Genomic DNA, 8,592 nt, shown 5'->3' with positions numbered 1-8,592 from the left:
TTCACTAACTTGAGGAATTTTGATGAACAGAACTTTTTAATTTTAACATAGTCTAATTAATTAATTTTTTATTTAAATTTCATAATTTTGTGTACTGTTTAAGAAATGTTTGACTACTTCATAGTCATGACAATGATCCCATCTGGCTGGATGTTTGAGGCTTTATCTGGGTTTTCTACTCCATTGTTCAGTTTATCCATTATTGAGTTTATTCCATTCTTATATTGGCATTACTTTTATGATAGGTCTTGACATCTAGTCTTTGAGAATATCTTTACTCTTCTGAGCCTTTGGACTGCCATAAGAATTTTAGGAACATCGTGTCAATTTTTAAAGAAAAAGTTATTGGGATTTTTAGTGGAAATACATTAAATCCAGAAATTCCTAATGGGAGAAATGGTGCATTTATAATACTATGCCTTATATTCCATGGATATGGTATACACCTTGATTTGTTTAGTTTTCCCTTATTTTCTCTCGATGATATATTTTTAGTTTATGGCATGGAGTCCTTGCATACCATGAGGCTATTGGAGCTCAGAGTTATTTCAAAGGCAACAAAATTGAGAGGTGGATATATTCTATCAAGGAAAGTTGAAATGTTTTTATTAACTCAGTAACCAACAAACTACATGACTATAACTACAGTAATACTCTGGAGTAAATTTTAATTCTTTCTCCCAAAGAAAAATGACTTGTGGTTTCAACTGTGTTCTCCAAAAAGATAAGGTGAAGTCCAAATCTCATTTTAAGTCTGCATGTGAACTTTGTAGAAGAAATAAATATAACTCTAGTCCAATATGATTGGTGACCTTACAAGAAAATGATAAACACACACATACACACACACACACAGAGGGATAAAGTCAAGTGACAATGGAGACCAAGATCAGAGTCACACTGTTGCAGGACAAGGAAAGCCAAGGCTTGCTGGCAGCCAATGGGAGCTTGGAGAGAAGCATGAGTCAGTTTCTCTTTCAGAGCCTCCAGAAGGAGCCCACCCCTCCAGCCTCTCAATTTCCAACTTCCAACCTTCTGACGTGCGAGTCAATAAATTCCTATTGTTTTAAGTTGTCCAGCTTATAGTACAAAGTCACAGCAGCCACAGGAAACAGATATAAGGATGATCTATGTACCAAGAAGTTCTTGGATTCTTACTTTTCTTTTTTTCTTCTCTTCCTGTGCTAATTCTCACACCATCCTGTCAATGCTTGATCTCATCACTCAGGAAAATGTCCCAAATGAAGAAAAGTCCCCATTTCTTTACAATTCCTTAGGGAGTTTTAAAGTATATGATTTTATCTTAATAAAGTTTTAACATTTCTCAAGCATATAAACACATTTTTATTGAAAAAAATCTTGTAATAAAAATGAAGGAAACAAAACACAACTGCACACAAATGTCTATAGCAGTTTACTTCATAAGCACAGCAAAACAGGAAACATACCAATGAGTGGCCACCAAGCCTGAAATCACTGGACCCTGAAACCATCCCACTCGGACATGGACAGCTCTGGCCTTCTGCGCTCCAGTCACCCCTTTAGAGGCCAGCACTGCATGAGGATGTGGCTTTGAATTTATGGCTATTGAGCAGCGATGGCTCATGAGCTGGTGGGTCAGGAGCCCTGCCTCTCCTCTTGGCATCTCTCACCAAGTGTTCCAGAAAGGTCTAGAGAGGTGTTTTCAACCTTCCCCACACTCTTTGTACCCCTAACCAGCAATTTCCTTATTCAATAATATGCCCAAATCTGCTTCCTCCTCTCTGGTCCCAGGACTACAGACTTCTAGGTCAGTCTCTAGCCATAAATGACAGCTGATATAAAGGAATTCCTGACTGCATCCATCACAACCCCATTGTCAAGGTGGTCTAGAAGAAAATCTGCAGGAGACTCTCATCACTCAGCCTCTCAAAACAAGTGTCCCACATTGCAGAACGCACAGTGGCTCCACCCATTCCCACAGCACAGACCTTCAAAGCCTCCTGGATTACCTGTGCCTTGGGCAATGGGCTGTGAGAGACAAAGTTCATTCTGGCACCAGTGGGCAGAGGAAGTGAGAAAAGCAACTGGCTGCCAACTAGATAGCCTTCACCCTCAATCAAAGACTAAATATCTCAGGGAGGGAGATCCAAGGGAGAAACAACTCTGGCAACAAAGGCTAAGACTCAACCCCATAAGTAACACAAAGGTGGTCCACTAAGTAGCCCCAGAGGCACTGCCCTCTTTGAGGGTCAAGGTCAAGACAGCCCACCAGGAAGGCTGCAGCTCCTGCCTGAAGAACCTTGCGCCCAGTTAGGTACTGCAACTGAAGCCCTGGGTGCACTGGAGGGCACAGAGATGAGATGGAAGTGAAACCCTCCAAAATCAGGGCCTTGAGCTGCCCCAGGAAACAACCAAGGAATGTGGAGTGTGTTGAGGGCTGGGATTAGGTCTCAAAGATCTAGATTTGGAGGCCACTCAAACTCTCTACATCTCAGATATTGGAGGTGCTGCCAGGAAGTTGATTAGAATAGCCTAAGAGGAAGGGTATCCCCCAAGAAGTCAAGCTCTGCCCACCTTCAGACTTTTCTCCCCACCAGGAAAAAGTGGTGAGCTGCCAAGCAGGAACTTAGGAACACCTGTGATTGCAGGCAGAAAGCTGCTCAGCTAACAGCCCTTGAAGTTGTTTCATTGTTTCAGAAACGGCTCTTCAGAAAAGGCCTGGAAGAACCAGCTTAAACCAGCCAAAGATACACAGCTCCTCTTCTAAGTGATCTAAGGTAAATTTTGCTCACTATAACTCATTATAATGCTAAATTCTCTGCCCTAAATTAAGTGCATCTGCCATTTATTTAGTTTGGTATGGGAATAAAAGTCAGGGGTGCTTTACCACTGACCTACATTTTGTGGTAGAGATTTCTCAGAACAAAGGAAAGAGAATATGATGCCACGTGTATCATTGTGAGCCCTTGGGAAATCAGTTTTGAACCTTCTTGCTACTTTGTTGTATAGAAATAGAAAGCCCAAACAGGAATGTGTATTACCTCATATGAAGACAAAGGCTAGAATGTGAAAGGAAACTAACCAGAATACATAAGGTATCACTCCCTACACTAAATGCTCAGCCTTTGGATAAGAATCCACTAAGGCTGGAAGCACACAAATAAGCACTGCTTCCTATTGAATACCCTGGTGTCCCCTGTCTCTGTGTGAGAATCCCATGCAACATTTTATTTTGTTTTGTTTGAGGCAGGATCTCACTGATCTTATCCTTCTGTTTGCTATATATTTATGATGACCAGCTTGCTTAGAAGTGTTTAAATCCAAGTGAAAAGAACATCTGAAAACAGATTTTAAAGACTCTTAAATAAATAGTATGCTATAAAAACTGACATGAAAACCAACTCAAGTTTTAAGCTTCTTCTTTTTAGGAACATTAGCTATGCTGTACTATTTTAAAATAACTTATCAAACTGATTTGTGCCCATGTTTGCAACTCTTCTAAAATTACTTTAAAATAGTCTAACATAGTTTACCTATGGAAAAAATTCAGATTACTTCTGCAGAAAGGGTCAACAGGGCTGGAAGGTAGCTCAGTGGTAGAGAGCTTGCCAAGTATTTACAAGGCCTTGAAGTTTAACCCCCAACACTGCAAGAAAAGAAAAGGGAAGAAGGAAGGAAGGAAGGAAGGAAGGAAGGAAGGAAGGAAGGAAGGAAGGAAGGAAAGAAGGAAGGAAGGAGAGGGGACAAGAGGGGAGGAAAAGGAATGAGTCATTAAAACACAAGGTCAAATGGTACAAATATAAATGTATGATGTACTAGCTCTTTAAAAATTATAGAGCTTTAGAATTTTAGTGACATCAAACTGGGTGATATTATGACTGTATAGAAGTTCTGCCTTGGCCTGGCCTAAACCAAACCAACAGGTGGGTGACCTGGAGAGGACTACTCTCTGGCTTGATTGGGACAGGCTTGAACCGGTGCTGCTTCAAGATGCACAGCATAGTGAAGGGGCCATGACTTCCCTGACAGGCAGCGTGAGTGTGCTAGGTCCCTGGGAGCCCATGATCAGGGCTCCCCATGCCCATACCCACAGCTCCACCCCCCCACCTCCTTGTTCATAATGGTCTGTTCCGTTGCCTGGGGCAGGTATGTTCCTGACCAAAGGCCTGAGTGTCCATAGCTTGTTTAGGCGTGGCTGGGCATGGTGTGGTTGTGGAGGGAATAGCCAAAGTAGCTTTAGCATGGTGGAGGGCAACAGCTGCTCTACTTGGGGGTGGTCCTGGAAGCAGTAAGCAGGGTTGTGGTGTGCATTGTCTGAAGACATGTAAACACACCCTAGTCCTTATGGCTGTCCGTGGGAGTTGGTGATATGTACAGCTATTGGATTTTTTGTTGTTCTCTTGTTTTTGTGGAGAAGTTATCAGTCTGTGAGAAGCAGGCATTACATGAGAAGAGAAAAAGAGCTTCCTCTAAAAGTTTCTGGACTAACTGAAGAAAAATGTGAACTACTTGAAAAAGTTAACCTTGTTCAAAAAGAGTATGAAGGCTTAGAGTCATCTTTAAAGGATGCCATTTTGGAGAAGGAGTCAATAGAAGCAGAAAATTTGGAGGCAATATATGAAAACCTGGATAGGTCTGTATCTAAACTTAAGGATGAAATACTCTTTCTAGTGTAGAGAATCAGATGTGATTGTGAGCTTGAAAATGTAATTATTATTGTCCTTGATGGAGTCTGCCTGCAAACGGTATATTCTGTCAAGGTCTAGATAAGGTGACAGCAAATCATGCTTGCATATGAGATATTTTGTTGTCTTTGTTGGGGCTTACTTGCAAACAAGAGGTTCCTTCAAGGTTTAGATAAGGCTACAGTGGACAGCTTGAAAACGAGGTGTCTGCTGTCCTTGGGAGGACTTGCTCACAAATGGATGTTCTGCCAAGTGGGCTAGGAGGGCACTAAGAAAATTTTTATCTATTCTTAACAAAGAGCAGAGCTCAGTATGCTCCAGGCCAAGAGTAGATTAAGCCATGAGAAGCAGGTCACTTCTGATTAGAAAATAAGACTTCTGTACGCCATGTTTAACTAGCTAAAGACCTGATTTATTGCTGTTGGACGGCTGCCTTCTTTGTTCACAATACTATAAAAAGATCGCTGTATACAATAAAGGACTTTTTTCTGCTGCTGCTTGGCTTCTTCTGTTTCTTCTTTCTTTCTCATGCTGACCTGCGAATGAATTACTAGCAACATTCTAGAAAAAGAGCTAAAAGAAGAGAAAACTAAACATTCTCAACAGGATGAATTGATGGCGGATATATCAAAAAGGTTAAGTCCCTAGAAGATTAATAAAAATCCCTCAGATCACAAATACCTGAAGCTAAAACAGCCTTGAGAATATTTCAAATGAATGCAAAAGAGATTACAGTAGCAATGAAAGAGGTTTTGAATGAAAATTCCCAACTTCAGGAAAGTCAGAAACAGCTTTTAGAAGACATTGAAGTATGGAAAGAAAAAGTGAATGGCCTCAATAAACAGAAAATGACATTGAAACACTCTAAAGTACATGCAGAACAAGTTCTAAGAGATAAAGTAAATCACATTAAGTCCCTGACTGAACACTTGCTGCAGATAAAAAATTGGGCTCCTGTGCTTGGAGAAGTCCTAACAGATGGTGGTAACTTGGAGTTGGAAATGGGGAGTGAATCAGAAATTGGTGCTCACTTAGAAGATCAGCCAAAAGGGGCTTTGAAGAAACTGGTTTATGTTTCTAAGTTAAAGGCCTCTTTTAAAACCATAGAAAGAGAAAGAAATCAATTTTTTACTTTATTATCTGAAGTAGGTAAACCAAAGGAAGACCTTACAGAACATATTAAAAATCTTAAGATACAACAAGCATCTTTGCAAGCAGAAAATACTCAGTTTGAGAGTGAGAATCAGAATCTTCAGCAGAAACTTAAAGTCATCATGGAACTATATCAAGAAAATGTAATGGAACTCCAAAGGAAATTAATAGGAGAGGAACATTACCAGGTAGAGCAAGAGGAGAAACTTTCCAAAGTGGAAGAAAAGATCAGCCATACAACTAAACCGCTGGAGACCTATAGAAAGCGAGCCAAAGATCTTGAAGAAGAATTGGAGAGAACCATTCATTTATATCAGGGGCATATTATGTACTATGAGAAAAAAGCACATGGTAATGAGTTGGCAGCTCAGAGTGCTGAGAAATACCTCAATGATTTAAGGAAACAAAATGCTCACCCCAGACAAAAATTAACTAAAATGGAGTTCAAATTTAAACTTGCAGAAAAAGATCATTCTGCACTTGATGTTTCAAATACAGCCTTTGGCAGAGCAAATTCCCCAAATGGTCCCTCACCATTGGGTCCACCTTCATGTGAAACAAGTCCTTCTCATTTGGAAAATAAGGGTCCACTCATACTCTCACTTTTGGTGCCAGTGGGAGGAGGAAGAGGTTCAAGGAGCCCAGAGAATCCTCTGGACTGTCCAACTAGCAATGAAAGAAGAGAGTCAAACTGTGATAAGTTAACTGATCCTCAGCACCTTCTGACACGGGGCCCCTGGTACCTCCATGGGAACAGGCCCATAGGACAATTATCTCTCCACCAGGCCAACCATATTCTGATCCACAGCTTCCTCTACCAAGGCAAGACGGATGTTACTCTAATTCTGGTAGACCATCTGGACCAGCAGAGCTCAGAAGTTCCACTATGCCACCTTTGGATAAAATGGATGGACCTACATCTTCAGAAATGGGATCCAGTAGAAATGATACCAGATTCAATCCTGGTAATTCCAATGGGCCTGATTCATCTCTCCCTGCTGAAAACGAAGCAACTGGCTCTGGCTTTGCTTTCTCACCTCTCCCTCTAATCAGAGGTCCATTGTTTCCAGTGGATCCAAGGAGTCAGTTCAAGAGAAGAGGACCTTTTTTTCCTCCAACTCCTCCAGGAAACATGTCTGGAGCATCTCGAGATTATTTTCCACCGGGCCCACCACCCCCTCCATTCCCAATGGGACTGAGGTGATTTCCTCATTATCTCCCCACAAGAGCTGGATTTCTTTCCCCGCCTCCCACTCCCTCATTCTGAAAGTAGAAGTGAGTTCCCTTCAGAGTTGATTCCACCTTCAGTGAGCCTACTACTGAACATCCAGAAGCACAACAAGAAACCTGATAATATTTTTTATCTGCTTTCAAAAGTAATGTATCTCTAATTTTTAGTTTAAGTAACTGCTTTTACTTAAGTGATTACACTTTTGCTCCAATTGAAGCTTAGTGGAATTATAAATTCTTAAGGTAACATTTTGTAAATAAAGATGGTTTATATATGAATCTTATGAGAAATCATTTCCATTTTATCTTATTCTAGAGAGTATAACATTTAATTTGATTAATCCACTATTATATGAGCAACAGAGTTTTATATATGTAATCTTGCAGTGGAGGATATTTTAAACTCCAATCAAAGGGTGTCCCTTTATACAAAGAAATATATTTACTGTGATTGTAACAAATTTGAAAGTAACTTTATGCTTAATGAAAGATCTTAATTGATTTAAACTCTTTTTTTGGCATTGATAATAATAATAGAAATCAGCTAGTTTTTCCATAAAAAAAGAATAACTAGAGCATATTAACAGTAAACCAGAAAACACAACTAAACATGTCATGGAAATAGGAGATAGTCATAAAATGACTCTGCTAAACTACTATAAAATGTTTGAAGTTCTTACTCTCAATTTTTATATCATTGCAAATAAGTAGCAATTTGCAAAACTGCACCAATCCAGAGAGGACACTTCAAACAATGTTTCCCTGATAGAGACCAAGAAAGAACATTTATTAAAAATACCCTAATTAAGAATTAGTGGTTAAAGTTTTTTCAAGTGTTAAATATGCTCTTCAGTTTTTTGTGAAGAATATATATTTTAGATTAAAATAAATGCAGTAATATAACTTTCTTCTTAAATATAAGAAGCAGCTTTATCACAATTAATGGCCAGTGAAGACTTTCAATGATACTTGAGCCCACAATTAATTTAAATGAGAAAAAAAAAAGTTGGGCCTTGAGAAAGAAACTCTACAAGTTCAATAAATCTAATCAGTTTTCCCTTAAGAGTAACACTGGTTGTTAAATCAATCCTATAAATAATTTTCACTTTCCAGCATAAAACATTACTCGATCTAAACGAGTAGATGGCAGTCTATATCCATGGTCTGTATAAAATGGACTGATGATGCCCCACTGATGTTGATCCAGAACTACTTCTGCCCTAACTACTACGGGAGAATAGTTGCTAGTATTGTTGATATTTAACAGCAAGAAACTGGAAAAAAGGTAATTTCAGGTTGAAAACAGACCTGAAATGCCTAAATACCATGATACAGTCCTAGAAAAAGTTATAGCTTCAGAAGAAAAAAACCTGAAAGGCCCTTATAAATATGACACAATTTATTGAATCAGGTTCCAACTTTGTTTACAGCTCTGAAAATGATAGTTAAATAAAATAAAATAATATTTAAAATTGGTAATGTATAGGGGCTGGGGTTATACTCAGTGGTAGAGCGCTTGGCTCGCACATGTAAGGCACTGGGT

General features: G+C 39.4%; 1 pseudogene; it reads left to right on the top strand.

Moving 5' to 3' along the window:
• The first annotated feature begins 876 nt into the window (after positions 1–876).
• On the top strand, positions 877–7,023 carry LOC143412058 (melanoma inhibitory activity protein 2-like; annotated as a pseudogene).
• The last annotated feature ends 1,569 nt before the right edge of the window (positions 7,024–8,592 follow it).

The sequence above is a fragment of the Callospermophilus lateralis genome, chromosome 13, assembly GCF_048772815.1.
Source record: "Callospermophilus lateralis isolate mCalLat2 chromosome 13, mCalLat2.hap1, whole genome shotgun sequence".
NCBI lineage: Eukaryota > Metazoa > Chordata > Mammalia > Rodentia > Sciuridae > Callospermophilus > Callospermophilus lateralis.
Note: the sequence above shows the minus strand (reverse complement) of the source record. Positions and strands in the feature narration are given on the sequence as shown.